Here is a 19,354-nt window from a genome sequence, read left to right on the forward strand (position 1 = left end):
CGAACCATCATGGGGTCATCTGGCGGGGTAACGGTGTGCTGGGAGAAATGGTGGGCATACGACCAAGGAATTTATTTGTATATGTGGGGATCCACTCGCATGTGTTCAGAGGGGGTCTCCATTGCTTTTTATAGGTGGTGATCAGGATGCCCGTGATGGGGCGTCCCCATGACCAGCACCCCTGTACCGAGTGGAGAATGTGGGAGTCATTCGTGGAGGGGTGCATGTTCGATTCCAAGAGGTCCCACCTTATGTCACAATGTGGGAGCACACTGTGACAGGTACAGACCTCTCGGGTTGTCGGAGCAGGGGAGCACAGGTAATCCTGTGCCCCCAGCACTTGAACGCTTTTGCAAGGCCACAATGCGGGTTCAGCACTGCTGGGGCAGAGCCTATCAATTGCACAATGGAGGTAATGGCCCCTAACCACATGCCTCCACAGGTAGCATATGTAGGCGGTGGGACATATCGTGTCACCACAAGTGCCCAACGGTATGAACACGGACTGAGAAGGTGGTGTCCAATACCGTACAGCAGCTTTTGCTTTAAACCCAGGGCAAAGGTTCAAGTGGCACATACCAGAATCACACCCATCCCTGAACCTTCCACGATTCCCCTCATGGTATAAAACAACCCCAGCCATCTACAACAGTATGTCGCCCAGTTTGGCTATCCCATTGCCCCACTACCTGAGAAACTTACAGCCCTCCTCCAGGCAGTGGATTTGTCTCAAAAACATTTTTACACCATGGAGCAGAAAACTGAAATTCTAGCAGGGGAGATTGCCCAGATTATAGCCCCAGCATGGTGGGATTTGGGAATACGGGCAGACATACCTGCATGGATCCGGGTGGGATCGCATGCCTTAGTAATCGGCCAACTCCTGATTGTAGCTTATCTGCTAGTTACAAGCTGTAAGCTCAGGAGAAAAAGAAAAAGAACGCAGTTCCTCAGGCGACTACACAGCCAGGAGAGCCGTTGCTAAACACTCAAGGTGTGTAAACAAAGCTTGACCGCGACACTTAGGCGGTTTTGTTATTTGCAGGGATGACTGCGTTTTCATACATGGCTCCTGGGGAGTTTGCAGGGCAGGTTTCTTTGTTTTACGGTTAAGACTGAAATGAGACTCAATGTACAATTACTGCTGTAACCTTAAGTACATATATGTATGTTGCTGTCGTGTATTGTATCCTGTTGGATTTCTGTGTTTAGTACCGCGTTAAAAGGAATTACGATATATATCGACGGGATCAGTTTAGAGTTAAACTGGGGAAAGTTGGGCAATTTGGGAGACCTAGGGTTTTCTCACCACCCTGAACTGTGACACACTCGAGTGGTGTCTGACTGTGTCAGATGGGGGATTATGTAGGGGAGGACGAAAACCCCTCATTTTACCCAGAAGGAAAAGGGCTGTGGGATCAGTCTGTGCTGTGAATTGAAACCGATGGAAGGAAAACATTGGGACACAAATGAATGTAGACCCCCCCCCCCCCCCAGTGTTTGGACTCATAGGAAAGGGAATTTAATTTGGAACTATCTACCAGAAAGTTTGAAATCCTAAAGTGCACATGGAAGAAACTACGAACTTTAATCGTATTTTGGGATTTTAAAAGGTGTATGTTGGGTCTGCAAGAAAAGGGGTGGAGTCAATATCAAAAGGGTCAGTTTGGACATTGGAACTAATCAAATTGTCTGGGAACTGTATACCCTCGAAACTTGCCCCTTGAAATCATTAGCATTTAAACAATGCCACATACATATTCCAACACCTTTTTTCATCAGGCATAGAAATATCTGGCTCAGGCCAGACTAGCACAATGGCTACAGGAGGCCAATGCAATCAACACCCACTCAAACCTTGAGTAGGTTATCAGTGGAAAAAAAAACCCAATCTAAAACTGCTGCATTTTTCAAAATCAAAAAGTCCACCAATGAGAAGGATCGACATCAGCAGGAGAGGCGGACTGGATAATCTGGCTATAAAAAAGGGGTTTCTGACGTAGTGAAAAAAGAAGTGATGATTTTCCCTGCCCTCGTCATCCAACAACCACAACCAGCAAGCCTCTCGACACTGAAGGAAGACACCGAAGATAGAAGAAACAAACCACCAGACTGCGGAAGGCACAGTCGTGAGTATAACCTCTGGTCCCCAGAACTCCCAACTCAGTTAGGCCAGGAAAGGTGGGAGGTTGGCATTGTACTGCTAAACTGGTGTAAAGATTTTTGTTGGGTCCGTTTTAGTGGGATTTAGGGGGATTGTTTTGTTGATGTATTGCTGTTTGTTGCGTTACACCTTGTCAAATAAATTGGAAGCCTAAAGTTCCTCTTGGAATCACCTTGTCTCAGTTCTATTGTATTACATCTCCTGATCGTGAGTCTTATGTCAGAACCGTGTAAGGGAAGCTAGGAGCGCCTCGAAAATGCTCAACTGTGTGTCACAGGCTAGGGAAGAAGGGGTTAGGAGTGTTTGGCACTCACAGGCGCCTCACAGGCTAGGCATAAGCTGTGGGGACGCACGAGTCTCAAAACCCCCTTCATAAGCTGTGGACACAATCTCTCCAGGGGTGCTCTTGCAGCACTCAGGGTACCTCACAGGCCAGGCATAAGCTGTGAGGGCAGAAGCCCAGAGAGAGACACCCAAGGCACAACAACCCTGTGAAAACCCCTTACAATAATGAATTTTACCTTTCAATGGAGTACATGGAAGTTTCTTCGATTTCTGAAATTTAAATTTTTTTTCTTACTCACGCGTCACTATTGAATATCTTCAAGCAGGGCTGGAGGGGAGTCGTAGTGTCGGCTGTCAGAATTGGCCCCGCGCCCAGACACAGGGGCTCGGCTGGAAAACAAGCCCGGGGTGGGGGGTGGGGAGGGTGGGGGGTGTCGGGGAGAGGTGGCAATCGGAAGGCTTCTGCACGGAGCCCGGGAGGGAGGTGCCGGCCGATCAGATGGCTGCTGCACTAGGCACAAGAGTGCAATGAGTTTGGGAAAGGGGGAGAAAGGGAGAAGTCACAAAACTGCAATGAGTGGGAGGGGGAGGGAGATATCACAAGACCTGGGTGTGGTCCATCCATCCAGACCTTGGGGAGATGAACAAAGAACCTGTTCTCGCACAGCACTCCTTCTCACACAACTGGCTCTTTAAAAATGGCCGATTGCCAATCCGGAGCTGTACTGCGCATGTGCATCCATTGAAATAACATCAAAAACATCACTTTTTTATCGCGCATGTGCAAAAGGTGTGACTTCATTTTTCGGCGCAGACAGCAGGCTCCACCCCCCGAGGCGACTGGCACGCTGCGCGGCGCCAAGTTTGAATTATACATCGGGGAAACTTTTGCAAAATGTTTCTGGTGCACATCTGGCCTAAAAAAATGGGCATAAATCTGGCAATGTCAGTAAATGGGTTTGGGCAAAATTGAGCTCCAAACCTCTATGTCTCAGTAGCTCTCTCTCCTCCTTTTAGACATGTTTTAAAACCTACCTCTTTGACCAAGCTTTTAATCATTGGTCCTAATATCGCCTTATATGACTCGGTGTCAAATTCTGTTTGTTAACCTCCTGTGAAGTGCCTTGGGACATTTTACTATGTTAAAGGTGCTATATAAATGCAAGTTGTTATTGTTAATCTCCCCGGCTATCTCATGTGGTAAACCATTGTACCAAAGTAAAGTTAGTCAAAATGTAGGAGTCCTGTTAAGATCATTAAAAGTTAGCAAGCAAAATGATGATTATGCAAACAGGAATGCAGTCTATCCACTGCCTGTTTATTGAACAGCAAATCGACCCACATCTTGTGCACAGGTGGACTGAGAACTGCATGCATAAAACTGATTGCCTTGTGGACATATGGAAAGTCTTCTATCCAGCAAGAAAAAAAGCCTCATGTTTAATTTCATGTTAATGCTGAAGGGTCCTTGAAAAACAGATGTTAACAAGTTTTCTTCATCAAAACATATGTTAGTTGTGCCACACACTGGGAGATAGATGCTGGACTAATCCTCATATCTCCTGCATGGAGCAAGGAAATTAACATAGCCATAAAGATTCGAGTGTACCCGGGAGCATGGGGTGCACCTGGGTTTGCTGGCTGTGGTTTTACTGTCCTTGATATTACCCTGTCAACTTTCACATAGCCTAATATTGCACAGTTATGTAAGTTCTGTAACAGTCTGGATTTTCGGTTTGCCATTTTCAGGGCAAAAACAAAGGTGGGGCGGGAAAGTTACCGCCTGGGTAATGTTTGCGCTGTGCGGAGAAATTTTTGCCATCTGGGCCCTGCGCCAGGGGCAAAGGCAGGTGTTGTACAACTTTTGCTGCGCAAAAATGGGAATCTTGCCAACAAAAGTGCGGGACCGGGAGTGCTCCGAGAGAGACTTTGGGAGGGGAACCCTCCCCCCCACCGCCATAAGAAACCCCCAAACAGTCCAAAAACATTGACCACACCACCACAACACAAATCGCGACAAAAAAAATAAAAGAATAAACACTGGAAGTTACCTTTTTTGCAGTTTATCTACCTCACCAGTGCCGGCAGGGCTGGACCGCTCTGTTTGCCCTGGCGGGATCGCGGGGCATGCTTTGGGGTATACGGGTCGGATGCGAGTCCAAACTACTGCCAGTGTCACAAAGAGAGGCGTTGCATACCCGCCGCAACTCTTCCTGGCTGTGCTTTTAACCGCCGCTGCAAAAATGGGACCGGAGGATCGCGATGGGTCTCAGAAGACCTTGCCACCCCATTTCTCGCCGCTCCGGGTCGGAACGTGGCGAAACCTGGAGTGCAAAGGCCCCGAAAATCCAGCCCTATGTGTTGTACTGTAGAGAGGACCTAAGTCTTCCAGATCCTGGCACTGGAGTGCTTGCTATTTACAAAAGGAAGACGTGGATTTATATAATGCCTTTCACGACCACTAGGCGTCTCAAAGTGCTTTACAGCCAATTAAGTACTTTTGGAGTATAGTTACTGTTGTAATGTAGGAAATGCGGCAGCCAACTTGCGCACAAACAAGCTCCCACAAACAATAATGTGATAATGACCAGATAATTTTTTTTGTTATGTTGATTGAAGGAAAATATTGGCCAGGACACGATAACTCCCCTGCTCTTCTTCGAAATAGTGCCATGTGATCTTTTATGTCCAATTGAGAGAGCAGATGGGGCCTTGGTTTAATGTCTCATCTGAAAGACAGCACCTCTGACAGTGCAGCACTCCCTCAGCACTGCATTGAAGTGTCAGCCTAGATTTATGTGTTTAAGTCTCTGGAGTGGGATTTGAACCCACAACATTCTGACTCAGAGGCATGAATGCTATCCACTGAGCCACAGCTGACACTAAAAGTGCCTGCTATAGAGACAAACACATAAAATCACACTGCCAGATAAACATAGCAAACATTACACATCTATCTTTGCCGAAGTACGAAATAGTGCCAAGCAAATTGAGGGGAAAGGAGTAAAAATTTGTTGAACTACAAGTCAATTGAATATGGGGAAAACCCTTATACCAACACCACAAAAATGTAATTGGACAATAAGCCTGTAACTCCCCACAGTGAACAGATAATCAAGTTCCACTGGACCTAAAGAGAGACGTTACCAGCATACATATCCAGCAGACCATCGTAGCCATTAAAGAAATATTTAAAGATATTTTATAAACGCACTTACATGTATCATTAATGAAAGCCCACAGCAAGACATGGGAATAAATCTTTGGTATTCTTACTACGTAAAGGTAGTACAAGAGTCTAATAGCATTTTCTTATGTATAATATACACGAAGAATGACATGACATCTACCAATTTCAAATTGTCACTGAGGAGAGAAGTTAGGAGAAATGTCTGTGTTGGACCATGGAATGCTTCGCACGAGGGAATGGTTGCAGCAGAGACCATTGCATCTTTTCAGGAAAAGGTGGATAAATATTTGAAACTGAGGAAATCATTGGGCTATAGATAGAGTGTGGGGCAATGGGATTAGTTTTGGATTGCTCTAGAACAAATACAGCACAGGCATGATGGGCCAAATAGCTTCTATTTATATGCTTCTGTGCTTCAATGGGATTGTTTTACAGGGGCAAGCCAGCTGAAATTAAGTGTTCAGAAATAGGCAAAAATGTGAGTTTTTCCAAGTATACACAAGTCAAGGAAATTATTTCTTTAAATTGCTTGTTGCTCATTCTTAAAGTATAGCATTAGCAATAAGAATATAGACAAAGATCATACAACTGCTCTGCATCTAGCATGCATCGTACTTATATATATCTGATAAAAATTACATGTATGTAAGATGTATGGTGGCTGTAGTAGAGATGTATGTTGTTTGTACAAGAGATTTATACATTTTGATGGCTGTTGTGGCCACCTTAGATGCCAGAGAAAGGAGTAATGGCTCTTTTATCATCAAGTTAACTCTTCTCACCCTCAGATGCTAGCTCCTCAATCACCAGTACAGCTAATCTTCCTGATCCCAACGCTCACTGTGGCAGATATACAGCTTGTCTAGTTTATAACATAATATATATGTTTTCATTGCTCTAAGAGGCAACTTTTGATATTTTTCTTGAAAAAAACAAGACAATAAATTAGCCTGACTGAAGAATTTTAGCAGTTTTGGATCTCTCAGTCATTTGGGATTTACATTCTATTTTTTTCTTTTTTTTCATGCATTCTTTGATTCGAAAAAAAATAAACTTTCATATAGGGCTACAGGTCAAGAGCTGGAAAGTGGAATTAGGGTGGAATTTTGGCCGGCATTGACATGATGGCCGAAAGGCCTCCTCCGGTGTTGTAAATGTCTATAAGAACATAAGAAATAGGCCATACGGCCTCTCGAGCCTGTCCCGCCATTCAATAGGATCTTGGCTGATCTGATCATGGACTCAGCTCCACTTCCTTGCCCGCTCCCCATAACCCCTTATCCCCTTATCGTTTAAGAAACTGTCTATTTCTGTCTTAAATTTATTCAATGCCCCAGCTTCCACACCTCTCTGAGGCAGCGAATTCCACAGATTTACAACCCTCTGAGAAAATAAATTTCTCCTCATCTCTGTTTTAAATGGGCGGCCCCTTATTCTACGATCATACCCTCTGGTTATGGTCTCCCCCATCAGTGGAAACATCCTCTCTGCATCCACCTTGTCAAGCCCCCTCATAATCTTTTATGTTTCGATCAGATCACCTCTCATTCTTCTGAATTCCAATGAGTAGAGGCCCAACCTACTCAACCTTTCCTCATAAGTCAACCCCCTCATCCCGGGAATCAACCTTGTGAACCTTCTCTGAACTGCCTCCAAAGCAAGTATATTCTTTCATAAATATGGAAACCAAAACTGCACGCAGTATTCCAGGTGTGGCCTCACCAATACCTTATACAGCTGTAGCAAGACTTCCCTGCTTTTATACTCCATCCCCTTTGCAATAAAGGCCAAAATACCATTGGACTTCCTGATCACCTGCTGTCCCTGCACACTATCCTTTTGTGTTTCATGCACAAGTAGCCCCAGGTCCTGCTGTACTTCGGCACTTTGCAATCTTTCTCCATTTAAATAATAACTTGTTCTTTGATTCTTTCTGCCAAAGTGCATGACCTCACACTTTCCAACATTATACTCCATCTGTCAAATTTTTGTCCACTCACTTAGCCTGTCTATATCCTTTTGCAGATTTTTTGTATTCTCCTCACACATTGCTTTTCCTCCCATCTTTGTATCATCAGCAACCTTGGCTACATTACACTCAGTCCCTTCTTCCAAGTCGTTAATATAGATTGTAAATAGTTGGGGTCCCAGCACTGACCCCTGCGGCACCCCACTTATTACTGGTTGCCAATTAGAGAATGAATCATTTATCCTGACTCTCTGTTCTCTGTTAGTTAGCCAATCCTCTATCCATGCTAATATATTACCCCCTATGATATGATTCTATGATGAAAATTAATTCTAAAAATGATTGGAATCATTTGCATGGTTTGTTTCAGCTTGCCCAATAATTTCACAGCGCATCTGGAACTCAGTGACACTGTAGATCGTTCTATTAAAAGTTGATGTTTGCTGGTGTTTCACACTGCTCTTTTAGAAAGCAAATACAAAACAACCAGGGGGCTGAAATTGCCCCTTTCTAATATGCCTCTGACTACCTGAAAGCGCCGGCCACGATTCAGTGCAGAATGGCCACCGAGTCGCCGCGGAGGAGCCACCATTTTGAAAATTGCTCTTCCTCAGTTTTGGATCGGTGTCCAGGACCACTCAACCCGTTTTCCCAACGTGCCGACCCCTTACCAACTGGCCGGGTCCCCTTCCCGAAATTGCCCCTTGGGAAATTGCCCCTTTCCCAGAATTGCCTTGGAGGAGCGGCCCCGCCGCTGGCAGCTTTTATCTGTTGATGCACTCTCTGTGGCTTAGCAGAGTGGCTGCCCTTAACGATGAGGTGGCACTGCAGTCAGCACCATGTTATTTTTTTTTATCGGCCGACTGCCAGGTCGGGCCGACAATTATGGCCATGGGTTCGGCCGAGCAGCCAACAGGCAGCCTGGCACCCTCTCTTGGGTTCCAGGCTGCTGGCCTGGATGAAACCCTTCCTGGTGGCCCAGTGTTTGCCACTAAAGTGGCTACAGAGTTCACAACTGCCCTCTCCTTTAACTGAAGGGGAGAGACGTTGTGATGCGTCAGTGCGACACGGCACATGATGACTGGTCAGGCCAGTGGACCCGCTGCAAGGGCACTTCCGCCCCAAGCCCAAAAACATTTCAAAGTACTAAATTTCTTCGGTATCTCCGCCCCATGGACTGGGATTTATCCGGTATCTCTGCCCCATGGATAGGGGTGGAGAAAAATTTGCACAAAAGGTTGGTGCGCCCCATTTGTGGCGGGGTTCAATTTTGGCCCCCAAGTGTTTTAAGGATTTAGATTAATTGTAATGTGAGGGGATAATTTGGTAGTTTGTATAATTATTACAGGCAATGATAATGTGGAATGAGTGATATATAAAGGTGGCTGTGAGTCTGACTGTGACAAAGTATCGTAACTCTTGTATTGCACAATATACTTGAGATGCAGGTTAATGCCACGAACATTATTGGATTCATAGCCCTGATAATAACTCCAAGGTGGGGGAGGATTTGCGGGCTGGAAACTTGAAAATTGACAGGACCATTAAAAAACTTTTCAACAGGTTTCCCGCTCGATGGCCAGCCAGATTAACAGTCTGGCTGCCTGTCGGGCGGGAAAGCAGCCAGGGAGTGATTGGGGTCTTCAGCGTTTGGATTGTGGGGATTTGGGAGAGATTGGCATCTTTGGGGTTTGGATTGGGGATCGGAGAACATTCAGGACTGTTCGGGATCTTTGGGGTTTGGATTGGGGGGTCACTGAACATTCGGGACTGTTCGGGATCTTTGGGGTTTGGATTGGGGGTCACTGAACATTCGGGAGTGTTCGGGATCTTTATGGTTTGGATCGGGGAGGGATCAGGGTCAATGGGGTTTGGATAGCGGGAGTCCAATTGTGGGGTGTAAACAGGTTTGCTTTATGAGCCGGGGAAAGTACTCCTGTTCCTCCTGACATACAACCAGTGCAATAAAGATATTTACATTAAAACCAGAAGTGGGTGAGTTGGTGGCGGGTTGGTGGTCATCCTATAAATAGACGGCACTTGTATTAAGTTCGACTCTTTTGATTATTTTAAATAGATAAAAGTAATTGCTACTGCTTCGGTTCTACTTCTCAATCCATTTGACGAGACTATTTTTGGAGTGAACTAAACTCAATCTATGACTTGCTCATTCCTAAACACGTTATACTGGTCTCTTGGATAAGTATAACGTGATTTACACAGTACAGATAGTACAAGGGTTTATTTCTGATCAAATCTATCAAACTAATAGTCTAAAATAACCTGGGTGCACAAAACAAAATAATTGAAATTGTAGAATCTCAGATGTTGATGTCATGGAGGTTATAATTCAGAGGGACATAAATATCAAGCACAACACAAAAGCTGCAAAATTAGAATTACCAATTACAACCTCTTCCATCTTTCCAATGAATGTAATAATCTCTTCTGATGATCAAAGTTGAACAAAATTGTGACATACATATAGGTTCTAAGTTTAACTAAAGAAAGCGTTGCATTCATATAAGATCTTATTGCATCTCTTAGAAAGGTTTCAAAGCACTTCATAGAGGCTGAATTACTATGAAGTTCAGTGGCTGGTTTACATAGCCAAAAAGTAATGAGTAATGCAGAAATATCTTTAAATCTTTCAGGATTTATATTCTGAAATTTCTTTCTTGTTTGCCATTATAAAGACAATACACAATTTTCAACAGAATTAAAAGGTGAATCAAGATTGTATTAGAGGGACTGCAAAATACAAAGGAAGATGATTATGGTTGTTGGAGGTCAATCATAGCCCCAGGACATCACTGTAGGAGTTCCTCAGGGCAGTGTCTTAGACCCAACCATCTTCAGCTGTTCATCAATGACTTTTCCTCCATCATAAGGTCAGAAGTAGGGATGCTCACTGATGATTGCACAGTTTTCAGTTCCATTCGCAACTCCTCAGATAATGAAGCAGTCCATGCCCACATGCAGCAAGGTCTGGATAACATTCAGACTTGGGCTGATAAGTGGCAAGTAACATTCGCGCCACACAAGCGCAAGGCAATGACTATCTCCAACAAGCGGCCCTTGATAGTCAATGGCATTACCATTGCCGAATCCCCCACCATCAACATCCTGGAGGTCACCATTGACCAGAAACATAAATACTGTGGCTACAAGAGCAGGTCAGAGGATGGGTATTCTACGGCGAGTGACTCACCTCCTTACTCCCCAAAGCTTTTCCACCATCTACAAGGCACAAGTCAAGAGCGTAATGGCATGCGCACCACTTGCCTGAATGAGTGCAGCTCCAACAACTTAATACTGGCCTTGCCAGCAATACCCACATCCCAGGAACTAATATTAAAAAAATATGTTGAATCTGCATTTCTGAGGCATGAAAACTACTCTACATGTACAGAAAGATAAAGCAACTTCTGCCTTAAGAATTTGGACTTAGAACACATCTAATCTATTTGGGAATTGATTCTGAAGTGCCATTGCAGCAAATAATAATTTCACAGCCAGACTTCTTAGGCTTTCATTTAAATGATCCTTTTGAATATGCAATTTATTGTGTTTGCCTGCGAACAGCATTTGCATACACCAACAGAAGCAACAAAGAATATTACCTAAGCCGCAACAAAAATTCAAATAGCCAAGTATATGAGATTCATAAGTTGCTTCACCCGTGATGTTTATTATCTCTCTCCCAATCAGTCTCTGTGGAATAGTTATTGGTGCTGTTTCTCCAGCCTAATGAACTATTTATTCCACATTTTCTTCTCATGCAAATATACAGCATTCATCATTATGATTTTTTTTCATTTTTTACAGTTTACTGAGTGGAAAATGTGCTGATATACTGAAAAATATAGAATGTATTCAGGAACCGCAAAGGGTTACAATAGGTCAACACTGTAAGGCATTGTCAGTGATGGTAGTTGATGAATATATGGCTATGGTTTAAGAATCAGTGGAGCTAAGTTTTAACATTGGTGTAATTTGTTATGCGATACTTTCACTACAATTCCATACTGTTTCCCTACATTACAAAAGGGCCAACACTTTCAAAAGTACTTCATTGGCTGTGAAGCACTTTGGCACATTCTGCGATTATGAATGGTGCTATAAAATGTAAATTTTTTCTCCTTTTTTCCCCACTATTCTATGCAGTAGCGCATAGTGCTGTATATGTGCCTTTAGAAAGAAAAGAAAGACTTGCATTTATATAGTACATTTCACGATCACCGGATGTCCCAAAGCGCTTTACAGCCAATGAAGTACTTTTGGAGTGTAGTCACTGTTGTAATGTGGGAAACATCAGAATTAGAATGTGGCTTTTGGGACCAATATTTGACATCAGCAATCTTTTACTATCCTTTGCTGAGCTGAAATGGCTGTTCTCACCACCATTAAGTCAAGGGGCCACTCTTCTTTATCTCAAATTTACATTTATTTGTCTTGAACATTTTTAATTTTTATATCTCGTGTACAAGGGCTACCTTTGGAAATAGAAATTAGTTTTTTCCTAAATGTTTATCTATTATTCAATAAATGTATTTTGTGGTAAGGTAACACAATATTTCATTCGCTTCTTCATTTTGTTGATGTCAGTACTAATTATTCCTCAATTCAAAGACATATTCTGCTCAGTTCTGATGAAGGGTCATCGACCTGAAACATAAACTCTGTTTCTCTCTCCACAGATGCTGTCTGACCTGCTGAGTATTTCCAGCATTTTCTATTTTTATACTATATATAATATATTCTGCTCTCTGTACCAACATGACCCTTAGTTAAAACATTGTGGTAGCTATTCTGATGGCTAAATACACCACCTGGAACAGTACTGATATATATAAACCAGCAAGATACAAGGGTCAATCCCTGGTCTTTGCTAAGGTAACTGTTGGCTGCTCCAGTGCTCCAGTTAGTCCCAGTGCCTTGGGGGAAATCACCCAGGGTTCTTCCTTGTGAGTGTTGTCCAGTCGAGTAGGTACAGATATTAAGAAGGGACAGGATTGGGCTCAGCTTTGATTCCCTTGAGTAGTTTGACAAAGTTCAGTATTTAGGCATACGCTTGTGAAATAGCCACTTATGCAAGATACCTGTGGTCTGCTGGCATGCATGCACAATTCTTTGTATTTACCCGAACGAATCTTCAGAGGGAGAGAAGAGCAGCTCGCTTGATCGGCACCTCTGACACTGGACTCAATATCCAACCCCTCCATCACCGGTGCACGGTGGCTGCAGTGCGAACGACCTACAGGATGCACTGCAGCAATTCACCAAGGTTACTTTGACACCACCTTCCTCCCCGCCGGCCTCTACTACCAAGGGGGATAAAATCAGCAATGTCATGAGAACACGAGCACCTGCAAGTTCTCTTCCAAATCATGCAACATCCTGACTTACACATATATCGCCACTCATTCATTGTCTCTGCATCAGCATCCTTGAATTCCCTAACGAATGGCATCACCACAAGGTTGGATGTACCAGAGAAAATACATGCTTATGGCAGTAAGCAGAACAACATGTATGGGTTGCTTTTCTGAATAAGACCTTCTGGCACAGAGTCTCTCCCACTGGCAGTGCAGATTGGGAATTTTAGAGGCATGCTTGCCACAATTTTGTCCATTGTACTGTTACAATGAACTGAACTCTTAATTATTCATCGCTAAACTGTTGCAACATTAAAAATAATTTAAATGAAACTTAATCATAAACATTACATAGTAAAAATCTTTCACAAATAAAAGTATTAGCCCAGAAATCCCAGTTGACTGCTTCCCGTGGGCGAGCGGGTAAAAAACTTTAAAAAAATGCGCACTTGACTTATCTTGCTGCGCCCACGCGAGTTCCCAGTCCTGAGGCCTCCATTGACTGCGCGTCGGAGCACGTGTACGTCGGGACATGTGCAGGGCTGGAGCTGTAGTCACATGGCTCTGGGCAGCCAGTCAGGTAAAGTATGTTCTCATTCATAATAATGGGATCTCTGTAAGTTGGAGTTCCCATTATTATGAATGAGAAACAGCCCCCAAAGCACACATAACCAATAATAAAAATAGAAAAAATGCACAACATATTTTTATTAATTTAAATTAAAGTTATTTATGTATTATAAAAAAATATATTTTTCTGATTTTTAAAAGGTTTTTTTAATTATGGTTTAACATAAACTTACTGCAGTGGGGAGGCTTTTGAACAATAACGTGTTTTTATAATTTTATTTTAAAATGTTTTTGTGTATTTTAAAACTCTTATGCCTATAAAAGTAAGCTTTGCGCCTGCTTTTATCAGGTGCAAGAGTTTTGAGGACATTTGCTGGGCAAGACATGGGTAAATACTGCAATCTTGCCCTGGCAAATGCCCTCGCTCCCGAGATACAGAGGATCTGTCAAGCTCCAGCTTGACAGATCGGAAAAGACGGTTTTCAGCGCATGCGCATTGTGTGCTGAAAACCGCCTTTTGCAATGCCTTCCCAGGTCCGTAGACACGCAGTATGGACCCAGGAGGCTGGAATTTCTGCCCCAATCATATATTCTCTGTGTCATACTGTAACCTCATATTAACATTCAAAGGGTAGAAATTCGGTTCTCAAAGATACTTTTTCGCCTAAATTATCATTATGGCAACGCTATCGCTATGAGGTAGTAAATTCGAGCTTCAATTTGCACAGCGGTAAAAATCGGCGTTGCACGATGATTCGTGGCGCAAACCACGAATTTTCTGCAACTTTACTCCGAGGCTGATACCGCTGCAAGTTGGGCCTAGGGAGGGAGGAAAACACCAAAAAATAAGTTGCTAAAAACAAAAAAAATCACAAAAGATTCACAAGACACTTAACTAGTGAATCGCTGCAAAAGAATTGAAAAATAAAACATTTAACTTACTATTTTTGCAGGTCTTCATACTTAGAGCTGCAACACAGCTTTTTCCTTGGTGTTTTTTTTTTAACTAAATACGGGTGTGCTCAGCCAAATTTTTGGTGAAAGCGATATTTCGAGTCTTGTACTGCAGCGCTCCTCTCTCCAGCTGTATTTGAAAAGCGCTGCCACAAAACTTCTGTGAATTTCCCGCCACACCGTTTTTCGCCAAAAACGGCAAAACAGCGGCAAAAAACTGGTTGCAAGGTCGACAAATGTTTAGGCCAAAGTCCTTTATTAAGTAATATAAAAAAGCATGATGTCAATTATTTGTTGTACAAGTCATGAGAGATGAGGCATGGTACAGGGTAGGTGTGGAGTGAATCTCTGTCAATACATCTCAGCTCCTCTTGAGAATGGCAGTCTCGGCTGCAGAAGTGTGGTGCTTTCATTTCAACATTGCATGCTAAGGCCTCTCAGATTGAGACAAGTGAATTAGTACCACTTAGTGACAAATTTGTTGGGAGAGTTCATGCTGTCAGCTCATGTCTATGTGTAACTTAAATGAGAGTGTCTGAACTCATTTTGCATTTACTCTGGTTTTGTCCTGCAAAATATTGGCAATGTTGGCAGCCTTGTCGATGAAGCACTCAACTCCCTCAGAGAAGGATGTAAATTCTCTGTGCCATTTCTCACACTCACTTGTCTCACTTGCATATTGTCAGAGGGCCGGGCTATGAAATGGGCTAGCACACAGGGGAAATGTACTGCATCTGTAATATCATTGCACTCACCTAGTCAAATTGTGCTTCCAGCTGGCCATTCAGACAGCTATCAGTTGCCGTAGAACAGTCCGAACACCAAAGCCCCCATGCCCAAGTAGCATTTGATGGCCAACTGCTTCAAATGAAAGAAAAGAAGAAGTGGGTGGGGGTCAATTTTAAAAGGTAAATTTGCATTGGTATTCATATAGCATAATGAATTTGTCTTATAATTTGTTCTAAAGCATGGTTATATAGATTTTGGGATGATTAATGTCTTTCACTGTGGCTATTACAGCATAATATTATTTTCCATTTTCCATTAGCTTTTATTAAATTTATAAAACCTTTGTGTCTACCCCGTGGCAGCATTACAGAGCTGTAGAATAGCAGCTCAAGTCCAGCCACTGACATTTACATTTTAGCTCAGTGAATCTCATTAAAATTACACTCAATGCACGGTCATAAATAATTAAGCACAAAGCAAACTCATCTATCACTGGCACTACCCATCATTCCTGAAGCAAAGCTTCCTCACAAACAACTTTTCTGCCTCTGAATTAACCCGTTGACAGTTAAAAGGTTACACATCAGAGATAAAAAGAAAAACACATGCTGGAAATGCAGAACAGGTTTGCCAGCATCAGAAAGTGAGAGATAAATGAACGTTTCAGGTGAGACCCTTCATCAGAATAAGTAGGCTATTATTTCTAATATTTTCTTTCAGATAGAAACTGATCATTTGTGTACTTCCAGCAGTTTCTGTTTTTATAAAATATTTCTTTTGAATACTGCTCACAAAAGTTTTATCTCTCATGTCATTTCTTCAGTAAAATATTGGGTCATTTTGTTGTTGAATGCAATCTTAGCTGTAAACTTCTCATTGGGTGTTTATGATGTTCTCAGTTACAGGCAGTGCTTTTAGCGAGGATGGGTAAGTCTCCTATCTTTTCTCTCCTCCACATCAAGAGAGAGCGGCTTGTACTTTAAAGTGCTTCTTCCAAGAACCTGGTTTGAAACTTCTCTACTGAGAATAGATAGGTTTGAATGTCATTTGAAAAAAAAATGTGCAAGGTGTTGGGGTTGGGGTTTAGGAACATCTTTCCATCCAGTATCAGCATTAGATGCTCCCAGGCAAGGTACAGTGTGGGCTAAAGTCAGGGTGAAAAGAAAGACTTGGATTTATATAGCGCCTTTTACGACCACCGGGCGTCTCAAAGCACTTTACAGCCAATGAAGTACTTTTGGAGTTTAGTCACAGTTGTAAAGATCACTGTCCTGTTGCATTCACTGTCATGATCCATCTGCTTTGCTCAAGTAAAGTACCTTAACCTCCAGTCTCAGGTAGCATCCATTACTGTACCAGTGTTACATTTTTTCCTTGTCATACCTCCGTTCTTCAAGACCTCACCAAGCAATATTGGCCTGGATTTTGTCGTCAGCGGCGAAGTGACAGTGCTCACTGCTGACCTTGAAGAAAGCTGTTCACAAAGATCAAGCTATCTCTGTGGGCTGGATTTTACTGTTCCCAATGTTAATTTCATTCTGGCGTCATGTGTAGGGGATATCTGGTGTCCAGCAACACTGATGTCATCAAGCAGGCTAAGCAGCCAATCATATTGGAAAATTCTCACAGACAATAAACCAGGAAGAAAAAAACACTAATTATTTTCACTTTTTAATCATTTTACAGAGTGAAAAATAAAGAATGGGACATAAACATGGATTAAGGTAGAAGCTGAAATATCAAACAAACCAACAAATATTTAAAAAATCTATGGGAATTTGTATCATACAAATGGAAACGTTTGTCTTTCCACAAATATAAAATTCTTTTTTCTGGTGCAGTGAGGTTGTTCAGCAGTAATTATGATTTAATACATTGTTAAATAACCAGTTACATCTCATTCTGTTGTGTCTCTGCACCTTGTTACAAACTCACACGAGGCATGGATATATCAGACACGGTCACTCTGTGACCTTCACTTTATTCCCAGAACTAAAGAGTGCTGATCCTGGGTGGGGCCTCCCCTTTTATACCTGGAACCCCAGATGAGGAGCTCACTCCCTGTGGTCAGGGTGTGCATTACAAGGGTACAGGTACAGTATGTATGAGTTACAGTTACATATTTATAGTCATTGCAAGATGGTGAAATAAATGACATCACCTCCCCACTTAGGTCTTTTAGTTTCAGAGGTTAAGTTTATCAGGTGGTCGGCGCTCTCTCGTGGAGCGCCGCAGTTGTGGCTCTGGTGGCTGAGCCTCGGCACACGTCTCTGTCACTTGAGGTGATTCCGGCTTGTCCGGGCTGGCCGCAGAGACTGTGCATGCTGAGGGCTGTCTTTGCTGCTCGTGCGCTGGCAGTGGTGTGGGTGCTATCTCATCATGCTCTTCCGGTTCCTCCGTGTCTGCACTGAACATTGTCTTTACCTGGTCCAAGTGTTTGCGGCATATCTGCCCATTGTTTAGTCTGACCTCCATGATCCTGTTTCCTTCTTTGCCAATTACGGTGCCCTCAAGCCATTTGGGTCCCAAAGCATGGTTAAGAACAAATACCGGGTCATCTATTTCTATACACCTCCCCCTTGAACCTCAATCATGTAGCTCGGTTTGGGACTGGCACTTGCCCACAACAATGTCTGCCAGGGCTGGGTGAATAAGGGACAGCCGCGTCTTGAGCGTGCGTTTCATGAGGAGTTCTGCTGGCGGGACTCCCGTGAGCGAGTGCGGCCGGGACCTGTAGGCCAGCAGGAGGTGCAATAGGCGGTACTGAAGGGAGGGTCCTTGGATGCATAGCATGCCCTGCTTTATGACTTGGACCGCCCGTTCCGCCTGGCCATTGGAGGCCAGCTTGAACGGCGCTGTCAGGACGTGCTTGATCCCATTGCCCAACATAAACTCCTGGAATTCATGGCTGTTAAAACACGGGCCATTATCGCTGACTAGGATGTCCGGCAAGCCGTGGGTCGCGAAAACTGTACGCAGACTCTCCACAGTGATGGATGTCATGCACGAGTTCAATATGATGCACTCGATCCACTTCGAGTATGCATCGACAACGATCAGGAACATATTCCCATGAACGGGCCCGCATAGTCCACGTGAATACGTGACCATGGCCTGGTGGGCCAGGGCCACGGGCTGAGTGGGACCTCCCTGGGGACATTGCCCAGCTGGGCACACATCGTGCACCTGCGAACCCAGTGTTCCAGGTCTGAGTCAATCCCCGGCCACCACACGTGTGACCGGGCAATGGCCTTCATTAACACGATGCCAGGGTGCTCGCTGTGGAGTTCCCTGATGAATGCTTCCCTTCCTTTCTGGGGCATGACTATCCTGCTGACCCATAACAGGCAGTCGGCTTGGACGGAGAGTTCATCCAACCGTCTCTGAAACGGCCTGCCTTCCTCGGGGCATGCCCTGTGTGCGGGCGCCCAGTCCCCAGTCAGGACACATTTGTTTATCATGGATGGGAGGGCGATCCTGTTGGTCCAGAGTTTGATCTGGCGGGCTGTGATGGGGGAGCCCGCAGTGTCAAAAGCCTCAATGGCCATGACCATCTCGGTGTTCTGCTCCTACGCCCCCTCAGTGGTGGCCAGTGGGAGCCTGCTGAGCGCGTCAGTGCAATTTTCGGTGCTGTATGGTGTAGTCATTCGCAGCCAACGTGAGGGCCCATCGCTGTATGCGAGCTGATACATTAGCGTTGACAGCCTTGCTGTCGGACAACAGGGATGTTAACGACTTGTGGTCCGTCTCTAGCTCGAACTGTCTACCGAAAAGGTACTGGTGTATCTTTTTCACACCATACACACACGCGAGTGCCTCCTTCTCAACCATGCCGTATCCACGCTCTGCCTGGGAGAGCGACATGGAGGTGTAAGCCACCGGTTGGAATCGGCCGTCATCGTTACCCTGCTGCAAAACACACCCAACCCCGTAGGATGACGCATCGCATTTTAAAACCAATTTTTTACAGGGGTCATACAAAGTCAACAGTTTGTTGGAATACAGCAGGTTCCTCGCCTTATTGAAAGTCCGTTCTTGACAATCCACCCAAGACCATTCACAACCTTTATGGAGGAGCATGTGTAACGGCTCCAACAATGTGGTTACATTCGGCA

Source organism: Pristiophorus japonicus, chromosome 12 (genome assembly GCF_044704955.1).
Source record: "Pristiophorus japonicus isolate sPriJap1 chromosome 12, sPriJap1.hap1, whole genome shotgun sequence".
Lineage (NCBI taxonomy): Eukaryota > Metazoa > Chordata > Chondrichthyes > Pristiophoridae > Pristiophorus > Pristiophorus japonicus.